We start from the raw sequence: 3,074 nt of genomic DNA on the forward strand, positions 1-3,074 counted from the left end.
CTTTGAGCTCAGCCTGGACTGAACCGAACGTGTAGAAACTCCATCGCTTCATATCGCGAGACATAGCCCTCAGCTTGTGCCAAAAACCAGCAATGCCCGAGTCAACACTAGGATTATTGTCCCACGCCTCCTGAATCATGCTCTCGTACCCTTCGTGCTTCATCCACATCTCCTCTAACATAAACCCCCGGTGCTGCCCAGGCTGCCGTCTCGGCGCTGTCGCCAATGTACGTATCACCAGGGCCATATGGTCTGACTCCTCCGTCACCACATGTTCCACCTGCACGTCAGGGAACAAGCCGAGGAATGACGCCGTCGCCACTCCCCTGTCCAGCCTAACCTGCACGTTTGCCTCGCCCTCCCTTTTGTTATTCCATGTGAAGGAGTACCCCTTATACCCCAAATCTGTGAGTTCACAGTCCATCAAACACTCGCGGAATGCAATCATTTGGGCTTCGTTTCTAGGGTTCCCACCAATTTGTTCATCCTGGTGTAACACTTCATTAAAATCCCCAGCACAAATCCATGGGAGGTCGTCTTGGCGCCTCAAATATCGGAGCGCTTCCCACGTCCTATGCCTCTGTTCAGTCCTTGGCTCCCCGTAGATTCCAGTGAACCGCCAGGTCTTGCCATTATGGATTATCTTGGCATCAATATAGTACTGACACCACGGACGAACAGACACTTCCACACCCCCTCCTCCACCATAGAGCCAAACCTCCCGATCTTTCCACACAATCCACCGCGACACCATTATGAAAACCCAAACTCCACTTCAACCTGTTCATCGCTCTTGCCTTCTTCTTTGTTTCAGACAGAAAAACCACCACAGGGTTGTAGGATCTGATCAGATCCCGCAGTTCGCCTACTGCCGCGTCCAACCCCAAACCACGGCAGTTTAGGCAAAGGAGACTCATTGATCCGGGCGGCCCTGCGCTGCAGGGTCCGCCGATAAATCTTCAAGCCGTTCAAAGACAGAGCCACTCCTTTGACCCTCCTCTTCCTGCCCATTGAGACGATCAAACACAGAGGTAACCCTCTGCCTTTTGCCAGCGGAGCCCGACGCCTCCTTCCCAACCACCTGTACCGGCACCGGCATCCACACCGTCTTTGAGCTTCTTTTCCTGGTCTGGTGTACGCCAAGAGCCACTTGAGATCCTCCCACCTTAGTGAGATCAGCAGTCTTTCTAGTACGCTTAACATAAGTGCCAGCCGGATTCTTTCTCTGTTTGGAGCCCAGTGGCTCTCTCGAGACAGCTTGATCCCTCACCGGCGCTTTCTGCCTCCCCCCCGGGCTAGTATTCTCCCCTTCATCAGACCTGACCGCCCTGTCGCCAGTGCGAGAGGAGCTAGAAAAGGAATAACCATTAAACAGGTTCCTCCTGGGAGGCACATCTCTTACAGTCGCTCCACCCCTGTACCTGTTCTCCGCTCCCATCGATCTGCTGGTATAGCTACTCGATGAGACCGACGGTCGAGCAACAGGTGGGGGTCTTTGGTTCCTCCTTGGCGAAGCCCGCAACCATTCTCCCCATTGCTGAACTTCTTCTTTCTCTGCCTGGCAGATACCTTCGGGGTGCACCAGCCGCCCACAGTCAAAACAAAAGTGCGGCACCTTTTCATACTTTAGATCAAACCACGTGCCATCCCCATCTTCATTGTCTTGCCTGAGACAAACCCCTCTCGGCAGAGGTTGGTCAACCTTCACCGCCACCCGAATACGTAGGTCATTTCCCCACGCCACACCATCCTCATCCGTCTCCACGCTAATGAACTTCCCAATCCAATCTCCAATAAGTTCCCCATAAGCTCTATTCATCATATCCATGGGCAAATCAAGAACATGAGCCCACATCTCCAACTCATCAAATACCATGTTCGAAGGCCTAATGGCTCCATCAAATTTCTTCAACAACACCACATTGAAATCAAACTGCCATGGCCCTCCCTTCATCACATGCCTATAGTCACCCTCGGACGAGAATTTGACCACGAACCTGTTATCACCAATTTCCCTGATAAATGCCCGGCCTGTATAGTTACTATCATATCAAATTTAATTTTCTGTCTCAGCTACCAATCTAAGTGTAAAGGTAGATAACATATGTCAAAGACTACATGAATTATGCAAATTCACTCAGATTTAATGTCCATGATTGATTATTAGTCATAATTAAAAAGTTTAATTATTAATAACTCCCACTAAAATCAATATAATTTATAATTAATATATACTATTTCAACAGCTGAAATTGTTGTGATACCACATGCCACATAGTGTGATTGGTAGGTATTCATACTAATCAACACTAGATGACACACCGCGCGTTGCTGCGGGCATTTGTAGTAAGAAATATTTGGGATATATGTATATATCACAAACATATATCGATAGATAAAACCATCTGCAAAATGTTGTAAAACAAATATAAATGAGTTTACAGTGAAAGTAGCCAATTCCAATACTATTGGATGGAGGTTCGAATCCAGTCATTGAAGATAAGAGAGCATCACACAATAAAACCGATAATGAGAAAAACACCACACTTCAACCTGAAGTTATGGAGTCTGCTACATGTTCAAATTTTTACTGATATTGGTTTAGTTTTGTGCATAAATTTCCTAGCGTATGGTAGGTGGCTCACTATATAACAAAAAAGGGTTCGATTTAAGATTTATAGCATGGTCTTTTAAAGGATATGCTCCCAATTTATCCGTTCTGTTGGAAGATTCAGTTACATCATTTTGTTGTGTTGCATATATACCCTGGTTGATACCACTCCCGGTGGATACGCACAAGAACGAATAAGAGCACTGTCTAGAAAAATAAAACCAATTGAACAAAACCTCACACTATTTCATATCCCTAAACCTTTCAACATGCACTACTAACTCATTTGCATTAACATCCACTAACAATTCAGACATACTTATTTGGTGTTAAAATGATTGTCAAAGAATAAACTTGGTCTGAAACTCTATACAAAGCTAACAAGTTTAAAACATGTACTTTTTTAAGGAAAAAAGAGTAGACACACTCATAGAATTTGCTACGGTGGCCCAAGGATATGTGG

This window comes from Lolium rigidum, chromosome 5, assembly GCF_022539505.1.
Source record: "Lolium rigidum isolate FL_2022 chromosome 5, APGP_CSIRO_Lrig_0.1, whole genome shotgun sequence".
NCBI classification, from domain to species: domain Eukaryota; kingdom Viridiplantae; phylum Streptophyta; class Magnoliopsida; order Poales; family Poaceae; genus Lolium; species Lolium rigidum.